The sequence below is a fragment of the Corvus cornix genome, chromosome 1A, assembly GCF_000738735.6.
Source record: "Corvus cornix cornix isolate S_Up_H32 chromosome 1A, ASM73873v5, whole genome shotgun sequence".
Lineage (NCBI taxonomy): Eukaryota > Metazoa > Chordata > Aves > Passeriformes > Corvidae > Corvus > Corvus cornix.
This window is the reverse complement of record NC_047057.1, coordinates 70,512,043-70,525,278: the sequence shown is the minus strand read 5'-3', so window position 1 is coordinate 70,525,278 and position 13,236 is coordinate 70,512,043.

The window sequence follows — 13,236 nt, the reverse complement described above, 5'->3', positions numbered from 1 at the left end:
GAAAAAGCAAACGTGTTTGGCCTGAAAGGTACTGGTCACCTGTGACTTCAGGAACCAGCAGTAAGGACCCTGTCCTCTTCTGGCAGTGAACCAGAGTGTTCTAAGTGCACTCACGAGGCAGACACAAGCCATGGAGCAGCTCCCCCTCCATGCTGCCCAGCCCTGTCCCACCGCCTGAGAAGCTCCACGCTGAGGTCCAGCTAAGCAGCGCTCCTGAGGCCACTGTTGCTGCACAGTCACACAGATTCCAAGGGCTTCCACAAAGCCCAGCGTGCTGCAGAGGTACTGATGGCTTCCTGCTGCTCTCCAGGAAAACGTGCTGCAGGACAACCCAAGCCACTGGTGCCTGATGGAGGAGAGCAGCCCTCGAGTAGCAGGGGGAACAGAACACACACCCAGGAGCAGGCTGGTGCTTCATGCTGGGGGAGAGCGCTGCTGTGAGGAGAGAATTGCTGTATCATCCCTCAAATTAGTCCAAGAGAGAGAGAACAAAGATAATTACACAAAACATTAATAAGATTTGAAGTCCTTCTGGTAATAACCAGTGAAAGCAAAGCAACCACGGCTGATGAACATCAGTGTGGAGTTGCTGAGAAAAACTGCAGGGCACAAGGTGAGGATCCTCAGGCCCCAAATGAGTCACTGAAAATGAACTTACTGCTGATGCCCAGCCTGCTGTGTGCGCTTACTGCAAGCATGTGCTTGCAGCAGGTGGCTCTGGCCTCGACAGGGAGGGAAAAGAGTGTCCCTGAACAACTCCTTGGAGAGCCTCTCTTAAATGCCTGAAATTCCTGCTTGTTCTCTGCCTCCCTTTCAGTGAAAGAGCACAACTGTGCTGTCATTCCGTGGGATATTTATTAGACAACGGACAGCAAATCACTTTCATTACAGCAACCAAAGGCAAAGCTTCGACTGATGCAAAGACCTTTCAAGTTTACCGGCAGCACTTCCAGAGGAAGAGAAAGTGAGTGTGAATTTAGTTTTGCTCTTTGCATCCTGTCATCCCTCAACATCCAAAGGCTTCAAGCTTGCTGCAGTTGGACTGTTGAGGACCCCCACAGATTAACACGAAGCCAGGAGACGGCGAGAGATGATCAGACGGCAGCCGCAGAAACAGCTGCTTAAAGGAGCTTTTCATTTCACCGGGTGACAGACCCAAAATGCTAATTGAAACAATGTCTGCCTTTGCTCCCACCATTTTAAACCACCAAAGCTTCGTTTCTGACGCAGGCACAACAAACATAAAGTCCTCTTCAAAAGAGTGGCAGTGACCTCATTCAGACACATCCGTTTTCATGAGAGGTAAATACGGCAGACAAAGCGGTGATGTGAGCGGTTTGTTCCTGGCAAGTGAGGAAGGGGGGAAGAAAAATCATCACATAGTTTGTCTTTCCACCAGGCCGATTTCCTTTAGCAGCCTGAATAAGCAATTGGCCACTAGCCAGCTGTGGTGAATTTGTCCCATGTTTGCAAGATCAGTCAGTGAGCAAAGCTGTTTTCAGTTAATAAATATTTGATTTACAAGGTACAGTAAGTAACAGAAAGGGAAGGGAGTTTAGCTGCTGGGAGATTTGTTTAGCACTTTAGTGGGGATAACTAACAACCAGCTTTGGTTGTTTTTTCTCCTTCACATGGCCAGTAGGCAACCAACTTTATCAGTCTTGCTGCATTACAACTGGTAGCAAGCAGAACTAACACTGAGCAAAACAAGTGGACTGGGACATACACCGTGCCTTGACAGAAACACAGCTGAAGGGAACACTCTTAGATTCTCCTTTCTTCTTCTCTGCAAGTAACCTGTGATAAATATTGCATTTCTCAGTATCGTTGGGAAAAATCAAAACTGTTTGATCCTTTCCATATGATATAGGTAGCTATATATGAGAGGGGGAAAGATATAAAGTAGCAGGTACAGAAGAGCCAGCAGCATTTTATCAAAGGAGAAAAGACCCCAGAAGACACCAATCAGCCAACTACACAGTCCTGGGTATTTTGGATAGAGCTGGAAAACAAAGTGGGCATGCACAGAGAAAACAAGGAGAAGAAAAAAAAAAAGAAAATGAAAGGGCAGTGTTTAAAAAAGAAGCCCAAATAATCTATGATGGAAGAGGTAGCGTTTTTTTTTTCACCTTTTGATTTCTTCGTAGAGTACTGAACCTCTAGGTGGGGATGTGGTAATGTGGGCAAGGCAGGGAAGAGAGCACCAGGAGGCCTGAGGTGCAGTGCTGAGCACAGGTGAGCTCTGCATGCTGAAGGAGCCGACACTTCTGTTCTCGGTCTCAGGTGCAGAGCAGCCCTCCCTCCCTCCCGTGTGACACTGGGCACATCACCGAGTCTGTCAGATCTCCAGTTCCCCCAGCTGGAAGAACACTGACTATCCTACCCACTGCTCAGGCACATCAGGTTGTTTCGTGCAGGCTCTGAAAGGGAATTTTGAGTTGTGTAGCAGTCAGTAAGTAAAGAAGTGCAGATTATTATTGTCAGAGTTGTGGCTGTTCATCGCAGATCAAGGACTCCACCAGAAGAGTAAGAGCTTCCTTCTAGAGGCTCAGAACAGCAGAAAGTGTGTCCACACAGCCTCACCAGAAATGCCACGCATAGCCAGAGCTACTGATTTCCAGGATGCTGTCAGGAGTTTCTTCCCAGTAACTACCAGTAGGAGAGAACAAAGTGTTTTCTCTGACAAATAAAAAACTCCTCAGAGTTCTAACTCCTCAGTCTGTACAACTTTGCACTCTTTTGTACTGCTTTGCATTTGACCCCAGAGATATTCCTGGTATATGCCTTGCAAGAACACAAAGCCTGGCTTGGACAGCCTGCAGGGAGGGACAGACCCCAGGTCTTTCAAAGCAGGCTCTGGAAAATCAGCCCTTTCACCATTCTCTGCCATACTGAGAGGTCTCAGCACCTGGAGAGGACAGCAAAAGGCATCCCTGGATACCCCCACATTGCTGTGGAGGACACAGACACTCTGGACAGCCCAGCTGAGTGACCCAGGGCCCTTCACAGCCGTGGAGGAAAGTCCGTGTTCACTTTTCTGCCAGCACAGAAAGTCTGCCTTTAAATTCCATCCCACGCGTCAGGAAAACTTCATGCCAGGAGTTTCATCAAAGCATATGCTTCTGCAAAAGAGCTTTAATGAATCAATGTTTCCTGACAAAAAATGGCTTTTGCCAGAAATCCAGTCCAGCTCCCCTATTCAGTTATCTATCTCTAAAGACCACAGTCCTCGGTCTGCAAAACAAGGATGAGAATTCTGCCTTATTTTTATGAAGCACATTAGGATCTAGGGGCGAGCAGCTCACAAAATAAGGAGCTATTAAAAATCTGGTGCTTTCACAAACGGATCTGAGAGCTGCCTCACTCTAATATTGGACAATAGTATTCAAATGGGCCAGACATAGCAGCAATTTTGGCATGAACAAACCTACATTACATTATTTTAAGATATGCAGGCATTCCCCTGCAATTGGAGTCCAAGGGTGACGCCAAGTGCTTTGGGGAAAGCGGGGAGCAGGAGGAGGCTGTATTTCTTTCGTATGTGCTTTACTTTTTAATAGCTGTTGGGATAGCTGTTAAACTAAACTGCAATAGCTGTTTATTGTAATAACAGCAACATTATAAAACTGATCAGTTCCATTCCTCAGAAACAGGCTGTGCCTCTGTTTGTTTTTCTGTTGAGAAGGGACGTGTCCCAGAGGATCTCCCTTTGGGAACCCCTGTCTCAGCATGAAATGAGTAACACGATTTATGTAGACACTGCCAGCTTCTTTCCCTCCTCAGACAGAAAATGGCTTTATCTAGTCAGGTAATGTCACAATAAAGTAGTACAGTAGAAATTTCATCACTGAATGGTCTAAAAGAGACAGATCACCCAATCTATATTTTCACTGGCAAACAACGTGCTGTGCTCAAACGGCAGCAAGCAGCAAAGAGAGGGGGGAAAAAACCCCAAACAACCACAATACCAAACTCCTGATGCTAAACCACAGATTTTAAGCCCAATATTTTCATGAGGGACTGATTACAGCCTTATCAAAGTTGGATAAACAGGAATGAGATCAATGCAATGTGCTGATCAGATTTAGAGGCTCTATTAGGCTTGCTTTTGGTGAGGTTTTCAGAACAATTCTTGATTTATTGTCCGTTTAACCACGCAGGGTTTGAGTTCAGAGGACAGGGCTGACAAGCCCCTGCTAACAGCATTCAGTAGGATGCTAACATCTCTCTAGCACACCTGCACACATCCCACCTTTCCTCTCCAGCTCAGACTGGGGCTTGTCCCACTGTATTTGCAGATGCAGAGATTATTATTATGGGGATTATTAATAGCTGATTTTTTAATAAAGAGGGAAACATGGCAAAGTGGGGTTTTTCGCTACACTTGCTTTAATCACATTTTTCCTCAGTCAGAGCCTGATGGTGGGTACAAAGCACCCTGTCCAGGCAATGGCCAGCAGCGTCACTAATGCTCACCTCTTGCATCTAACCTGGCACATCCCTCTCATCTCTGTGACTAAGTAAAACACTGTCACTTTGATGTCTTCTTGTCTTTGAATACCTGAATACAGAGCCTTAACAAACCCCCTACAGCCAACACTAAGTACATAATGCTATTGTCACATCAGTGTCCTGAAGCTCCACTCACCATTTCAGCATAACAAGGTTTCTCAGCCTAAGAAAAGCCCCAGTGGATGCAGTTTTAGAGAAAAGAACACCATGTACGATGCAGTTGGTTTGAGCCACTTTTGCTCTGTCAGGAAAAGACCAATTAGTGCCTCAGAAAATAAGTTCCTTCCAAAAAATCCAGACTTTTCTTGCAGCTCATATCAGTAACTCTGTACCACATTGTCAGTGCCAAAGAGGGATGGGAATGCAGGAACTGGTGATGGGATTTAGTAAATGAAGGGAAAGGAGGTGTGTCACCACCTACAGAGACTTTTAGTTGTTTTCAGAGGTGTGAGTGTTTACAAGCTCCCTGCCCTCAAAAGTCAAAGCAGATATAAAACAAAACTGTGTAAGTCACTACTGTCTCCACTGATTTAGGCAGCTGTTGTTGCTGGTGGTATTTTTGCATCTCAACATTCATGAATAAATTCCTTCATCTTAAACCTTATAAACATGTAAGTTCATGAAAGAAACCCACATGACTCCTTTTATTTTGAGGAGACTGAATAAAATATTTATATCCCTCTGTGTCCCAAATATCAATTACTTCCTTCACCAAAAAAAGTATACATGCAACGTGATTAAAAATTTACCCTACTACAAAACAATATACAGTTAACTCATACATTTCCAACTTGCCTTGACAGACACGTACTGTACACATCCACATCCATCCTGTTTAAACCACACACACCATCAATTCAGCCTTTCAAATCTGACAGGTAAGTAAAAAATACAGCTATTATCAGACAATGCATCCACATGATCTCCTGACAGTGACAAGCACACACAGCAGCTACCACTGGAAGAAGTCAACACACTAATGTGTGTTGGATACCAGTCTGATTTTCCTAGATTATAAGATTCCTAAAGTACTTCAGTTTCAGAATTAATTTTTAGAGAAATTTAGACAAACACAAATTCTGAAATGTCCATCTATTTTCTTCTTTCTTGTGACAACTTCCGTCTTCCCGAAAAGAATATCCAGCAAAACTCCTTAAAACGTTGTCCCAGTAAAGCTTTCAATTTTTTTCTCTTCATCTGAAAGAAAGAACATGGAATTCAATAGCAACGTTTGCTTTCATCACTGCGGTTTACATGAGAGAGATGAGGAAATTAAAATCTTATTTAGAAATGGTTTTTAAATGCCTCTGCAATAATCTTACAATAACAGCCATGAAGATCAGTGGTATTAAAAAAAATTGCATAAAAAATACTAGTTAAAAAACCCAATCCAATCAACAAATCCAACCAGGAAATCAATGCTCACAAAGCAGAAGCAGCACTGAAAAGCTGTGTTGTTTTTTTTTTTAATCCTACATCATCCTCAAAATGTTTCTTTTTAGAAAGTGTCCTGAATTGCTCTAAAAATTAACTCTACTGATATGTTAATATTCAGACCTTAGGAGTCAAGAAAGGCAGAAAAGAATAATGAAATATGCATTGAAATGCTGTTTATGAAGACCAGATCCTGCAGCAAAATACAACAGCTAGCCAAAATTTGATTTGCAGCACAGAAAGCTGAGGGGTTATTTCAATTATTTTTTAAAATTAAATAGCTCTGATACAATCAAGCATCAACTGGTCACACTTAAATCAGCATAAACGAATGTAGATCTTCTTCTAGTGTGGAAAACCTTTTATAGCAGCAGCAGATTTTTGTTTGTACCAATAGGAAAGGGACCCTACAGCTCTCATATGAGACATACTGAAAGAGCTACACATTCTTGTCTTCAAAAAGTGCTCCAGCTTCATAAAAGTAAAGGTTTTGTTGGTCTTGGGTTTTTTTTTACAGATACTTAGTGACGTCACCTGGCTAAGCAGAGCCTCCAGGAAAGACCCAGTACTGCTTCTGTCACTTCTGCTGCCCCCTAAGATGTAACTTTTGTAGTTAATAAGGGCTCAGGCCAATGTTAGAGGAACCACAAGTTTCTCAAGCAGAGGAAAACAGAAAAAACATGGGAGAAGGAGAGAAGAATTTTTGAGAAAGTAACTGCCCAAGTGTCCCTGTTGATCTGCATCCATACAACCACCCACACCTGCAGGGTGTTGTGCATTTAATTCCTGAGTTTTCTCAGCTGTGGATCTGGTGTGGCCATCATTTCCAAGATGAGAGGAGCTGCCTGACCTGTTGGATACTCCCCCTGCAATGGAGAAAATAAGCATTAAAAAGTGGATCAGGGCTCACAGTAGAATGACTCTACAGATAGAACTGAGCTCCTACTGAAGTCAGGAAGCAGTAAAACTTCTCAAGTTCTCCTGGGAGGTTGATTACATTCCTCTTGTATTCATTTTTGGAAGATGGCAAGACTGTCTCCACTTCCCTATTTCTGGCTTCCTACAGCCTCTGCTAACATAAAATAGAAGGACTTCCCATCTGGATGGGTCTTCTGACAAGCAATAACAGCATATGACTTGATGATTTCCAGCAGGAGCATGGAAGAATGCACAGTGGAAAAATGTATCTTTGAATTCAGCATTTTGGAAGTGTTTTTCATTCTCATTCTATGAAAAATTCATTTGTGCTATTAAAAACTGTTATGGCGGAAACCCAAAAACCCAAGCCAATTTCATAATGGAAGGCAATTAAGTTGATTGCTGAATGATAAACACCACATCTTTCTTCAATGGGATACTGTTTTTGAGTAAGCAAACTGCTTTTCTGTTCATGATTTTAAGAGAATGCATCACAAATCTCTCTCTCAAAAGTTCAATGGGAAGCAAACATTCATTAGAGTGTTCTTTAAAATCTCAGCCAATTAAAGAGGTTATACACCAATACTGGAGGCACAAAAAAAGCAAAGTTACTCTTGTGCAAAACTATTGGAATTAGAAAAAGCACCTCTATGAATCATGACCTATATTTTTGCTTTCCAGGTGTCTAGTCATTTTTAAAACATCTTCCTCTAGATTCTGTAGGTTGATTTAAGATTGGAACGAGGGAGTTACTGCAAAAGAAGTAATTATTTCTTTGCATGTACTTAAATGGCAAAGTTTGTTTCTCAAGCAGGACCACAAATATGCAATAGAAGATGGCAAGGCTATCTCCACTTCCCTATTGATTTATTGATTTATTCCCTCGGTCTAGCCTATGTGAACTGTATAGGTTAAGATCCTTTATTCTGAAAATCAAACCAACCCCCATCAAGAATTGACTCTACCAAGCTAGGAGTTCATAAGGAGCACAGATAAACTTAGTGCTAGGCAAACCTGAAGAGAAAAATACAAGATCAAATCTGCAGTAGAGATTAGTTTTGAAAGCAAAGTCAGGTAAGAGTTGGGGGCAATAATTATAATTTGATTCCTAAACTTCAGGATTTTGCTGCTGCAGTAAAATCATCAAAGACAAAATGCCAGACCTGACTTTGCTTTGATCATAATAATCTAAGGTTAGTTCCTGTCTTCTGTAAACCATATACATTACAGGTAAAATGTAGGAATTGTAAAAAACCCAAACCCAACAGCAATAGTAAACAGAACCTTATAGCAATGTTAGGACTTTATATGGTTGAAAATCTCCATAGATCATACAGATAGGTTGGAAAAGACATCTTAGGCCATCAAGTCCAACCTTCAGGCACACCCAGATGCTCATAAATGACTAAGTCAAGCCAGGCAGCAGAATGAAACCAGGTATTAAACCCTAAACAAGGGCCCAGTGCAGTCATTATTCTCATGATCTAGAACAGGCAGCAGTCACCAGCAGCTGAGGGAAAACTCAAACCACATAGAGTGATGTTATCAAATGGCATTAGCTGGAGAAAAATTTCAATTGGTTGGGATACGTGAGGTTTTCCTCTTGTTTCTCAGAATTCTGGTTTTAGTGTTTCCTAAGGCACCGACAAGTTCCTGAGGTTAGAGATTCTCCATCTGTGGTATTTGAACAACACAGAGAAGCCAACCCTGCACGTGATCTGAATCTTTGGACACACTCAGGAAAGTAACAGTGACACTAAAAAAAGGTGACTATTCCCAGCAAGCTGCTCCTCCCTTCAACTCTCTTTTGTACAGGTGAGGCTAAATGTTGACTAAGAATAATACACTATTAAAAAAAAAAAAAGTATTTCATGGTTCCATTGGGAAAGCCCAAGGTTTTTGATGCTTTGAAGTGTCAAGAGAGAGGAGAAGCTCCTGGAATTATGTATTTAAAAAGAGACTAAATTAGAAATATTTTGTGAAGCTGTAAGTGTGGATGGAATGTGGTAAACAGTAAACAGTGCAAGCTCCAGCCAGGCTACAGTGTGTGGAAATGCCGGATGATTAAGCACAGCAGATTGCAAGGAAGGTATTCCAAGTCAGGAGCCCCAAAGCCTGCATGAGGATATGATCATTTTTAACACCAAGAAATCTGAAAATGTTTTGTGGGGAATGCTGGCTTACAGAGGGGTGGCAAATGGGATCTGGGTGTTCCAGGTGATATTTCACCAGAGCTCGACTTTCACAGGGTGCTGGTGACTCCTGGAGATCACACCTCCTCCTAAAGGGCAGCCCAAATGGGCATTTTGACTGGAAGGTCCTGCCAGAGCCATGGAAATGATCCTAGACCTTCCCCTCTTGTTGCAGCAGTCAACTGGCTGCGGTGAATTTGAGGAAGATCAGTACCTTCAGCAGTTGAACTCAATCTTTGAGATCTCTCTTTCAAAAGACTTGCCTCAATTCCATTTATTTTAACCAATGCAATCCTCTGCAAGCTGCAGCTCCCTCATCAGGCCTCCATTTGGGCAAAGACTGTGCTTAAGTAATTTGTGAAGCTCTTAAAAGACATAACAGTCAGCCAGATAATTAAAAAAATAAAAAAGTGGCAGCCTGACATGACTCAGCAGTCAAATATTTTCATTCAGAGATATTTAGCATTAAAATTCAAACAGACTCAGGTGCCATTAGTTATTTATGAGGGAAAGAATCTCAATTAAGTATCCTTGATTTGTTCAGAATTCAAGTTACAACGAAGCTTTTATTTCCTTTTAATTGTAAGCAAACAATATTATTAGTACTCAAGGCAGACAAAACAGCAGTATTATCATTACTCATTTCTCACTGTTACTAAAAAGTATAAGAAAAAGCAACAGAAGCCCCCCAACCTCAATCTCTTCCTCCACCCCTCAAGATATCCTTTCTAATCCTATAATAGCATCTGTCTTTGATTTCAAGTGGAGTACCTGCTGTGCAGGATGCAATGCCAATCCAATTTGTGTGCAACAAAACCAAATGGGTTGAAATGAACTCTGCATTTTAAAGATGTTTTTGTTTAATCATTACCATCACTCCTCTTTAATGAATACATTAATCAAGCAAAACTTCAAGCGCAAACGGAAAGGCTCATCTCGAGAAACAAAAAAACAAACAAAAAACCCTCCCCCAATCCTCACGACATCCGCTGCTACTGTCAAACCCTGCTACGCTTCCCCTTGGCAGAACTTCAAATGCACATTAGTGATGGCTCTTGGGAGGCACCAGGCAGGAGCAGCAGCTCCCTCCAGAAGGAAGTGGAGGAGGACACAGGTGAGCTGCTGCCCAGGCCCTGCTCCTCAGCTGATTAATGGCCCGCTGCACAGGATGGACAGCCCAGAGCTTTCCTGACAACCCCCCCAAATGTCCAGAATTCCACTTTATTTTGAGGAAATAATAACAGTCTCCACTGCAACACGGAAAGGCCACGCACATAGCGTTTATTCAGACCTTTGAAATGTATTTCGTTCAAAAGTTGGTATCGGTAGGAACAATTCAACATTCGAAAGATTTCCACCAGACAGTAAAAAGCACATGGCTTTGGCCTATAGACAAAGTTGTTTTTAAAAATTAGGCTTTGTAACTGCTCACTTCTGACATAAATTCGGTCACACCCATTGTTTAGCTTATAGATGTTCATCCACACTTTTGAAGCAGGGGTTGAAGATGATTTTGCGTGGGGAAATACCAGCAGAGAAAGTGAGAGAGCACCACAGCTTTTCCAGTCTGGTATTCCCACCATCTCCATCACCCAGGAAAAATTAAGGGTTTGTTGAAATTTAACCATCCTGGTACACTGGAAAAAGCAATTATTTCACAAATAAAGTAGAGGTAATTCAATAAAGTTTGCTTAAGGCAAATGCATATTAGATAATTATTTTTCCTTTATATGAGTTTGCCTTGTTGAAATTACCATACTCTTCCACCAAGGTAAAATTTAAAATCCATGACTTCTTTCTTGCTCTATTTGTGCATCATATTTTTTACAAATGATTCAAGCATTTTGGCTGGTCACTGCCACCATGCAAACCTAGGGAAAAGAATTGCTGTACCAAAGTTGCAGTGTTCCTTTGGAAGGCTTTGTTCCAGAGCTAGATCTTTTCCAGGAGGAAATATCATACTGCACTCCATTAAAAGATCATAAAACTTTTAAAGACATTTTATGATTAGGCCAGTGACCTTTGCTGGAATTTCTCCCATGGCCTCCACAAATTTTGTCTCAACGTGGGAACAGTAAACAGCAGAGGAACAATTGTGTTGTTTAAATTAATTTGTAATTTGACAACAAAATAAAGGCAGTGTTTCCACTTGCAGATAGACTAAAAGAAATGTAGTTTTATACAGGATTACAATAAATTAATTTTAAAATAAGTTAAGATATTTATGTGCTCTCTCAATCCCTGGAGGGTTCATACTCTTTTTTTTTTTAACATTTCTGAAAAAAATGAGGGAATAGATTTGACCACAGTGATGCACAGCAGAAAGACATTTTGCTATCCTGATGCTAAGATCAGCTTGTGCCATTTTTGGAGTCACCAAGAAAGCAAAGGACAGTTGGATCCTCTGCATGACTATAAAACAAATTAAATATATATATTCAATTAATTTAAATTGATTAAACTCAATTTAACAAATTAAATATATATATATACACATGCAGTACAAATTTAGCAGGACAGGATAAGAAACATCTTCCATCCTCTGATGGAAGGGTCTGGAATTCACAGTTATGCTATATTGTGACAACCACAGAACAGGTCTATTTTTATTTGTGTATTTTAAAATCTATCTTGTTCAGAATCATTCCAGAAAAAAACCACTCAGTGGGGAAAATGGGAGGCTCTGCTTCCGCAATGAGCAGGGACTGAATCTGATCACTGCCAAGCTCAGAAAAGGGAAGGAGACAGCTCCTCTCAGCCTCATTACAGACACCAGATGAACCAAGGTGCACATGCATTATGCATGAGGTAATTTGAAAAAGTTGTATAAAAAGTTTAAGTTGTGATTATTTGTCATCACTTTAAAAAAAAAAAAATCCCTGTCACCACTAGCAATAACATTTATTTACCAGTTATTCCAGTGTTATGCATTCAAAACAATAGCTATATTTTCTTTACTCTTTCTTCCAAATCCTCAATTTGAAAAGCAATTAAAAGATATCCCCAGATATTTGTCTGCAAGAGACTCAACTTCCTGATTTCTGCTGCTGATAGATATGAGGCAACATCACATAGGGGGAAGAAAAAGACGAGAGAAAACAAGTCATCCCAACCTTCTGTCAGACACTTTACAGCATAATGAGCTATGATGAAAAACAAGTCAAACGCTGAGAAAACAAGAAAGCTTGGAAATCTGATCTCCCTGACGGGATCGGGAGTAATTAATTATAACCCATGTGACCACTGGATGTCCCCACTGTTCCTGGAATGCAGCGCAGACACCAATTCCCTGGCAGTTCCAAACCCGAGGGACCTGACAAAGAGCAGTGAGTGTGCAAGGACACGGGCACCGACGATTCCTACAGCAATCGAATTCCCACTGCACACAGATGCACACGTGGGAGCAGAGCAGAGACCAGGGGAACAGCAGGTCACGCGCACACACTCTTGGAATACAGTTTCCACCAGGTTCACTTAGTGTCTACTTGATGGTTAATAATGCAACACCGAGTGAGGCTGGGTGACAGATCCTCAGAGGGAGCCAGGAAAGCAGAATTACTTCTGAGGAGATGTGAAAGAAGCCTGGATTAGAGCACTGCGTGCCATGGGGCAGACAAAAAAAGAGCCTTGTGCCATAACAGGTGAGAGGAAAGGTGAGCAGGAGCAGGGATGCCAGCACAAGGCCACCGAGAGCTGCCTGTCAAAAGCAGCCAAAAGAGCTGAAAAAACAAGGAGAACATCTGTAACACCCTGGGGTGCTCCTCATATCAAAGCTTTGAGGGCACTGGTGGATGAAAGCTGGGGAAGGCAAAGGAAAACAAAAACAAACCCCCAAATACACTAGGAAGACTACTTGTACACATCCTTCTTTTGAGGTCAGGTCACAAGAGGCTTAAGTTCATGTGAAGGAATAGAAGCCAAGGTGTAAGCATCAACTCATTTTTATTTATTTTCCCATGTGACAAAAAGCTAGACCTAATTCTTCCATCAAAGAAGACCCAAGTGCCTTGCTCGCTATGATAAAAAGGAAAGATCCCATCCTATTTTTAAAAGAAGGAATTTCCTACAAATGGATTCGAAAGCTAACTTCAAATCAGCCACGTGTCTATTTTGTGGACCTAGAAAGCTCAAGCTCTGATAACTTATGACTTAATTCACTCTTGAAATGAGAGGTTACACT